This window comes from Physeter macrocephalus, chromosome 2 (genome assembly GCF_002837175.3).
Source record: "Physeter macrocephalus isolate SW-GA chromosome 2, ASM283717v5, whole genome shotgun sequence".
NCBI lineage: Eukaryota > Metazoa > Chordata > Mammalia > Artiodactyla > Physeteridae > Physeter > Physeter macrocephalus.
In genome coordinates, this window is record NC_041215.1 from 76,315,990 (window position 1) to 76,316,206 (window position 217).

Genomic DNA, 217 nt, shown 5'->3' on the forward strand with positions numbered 1-217 from the left:
GTGCTCAAGCATAGTATTTGGGCTGCATTCGGCCCATTCGTCTTCAGCAAGATGTTTCTATTTTGCTGGCGGGCCCTGGGTGTGGGGAAATGGCCTGGTGGCATAGTGTCCTGACCCCTAATGGGAGTGCAGAGAGCACAAATACACAGCCCAGACTCTGAATCAGAAGCCTGTTACGGGCTTCCCTGGTGGCGCAGTGGTTGAGAGTCCGCCTGCC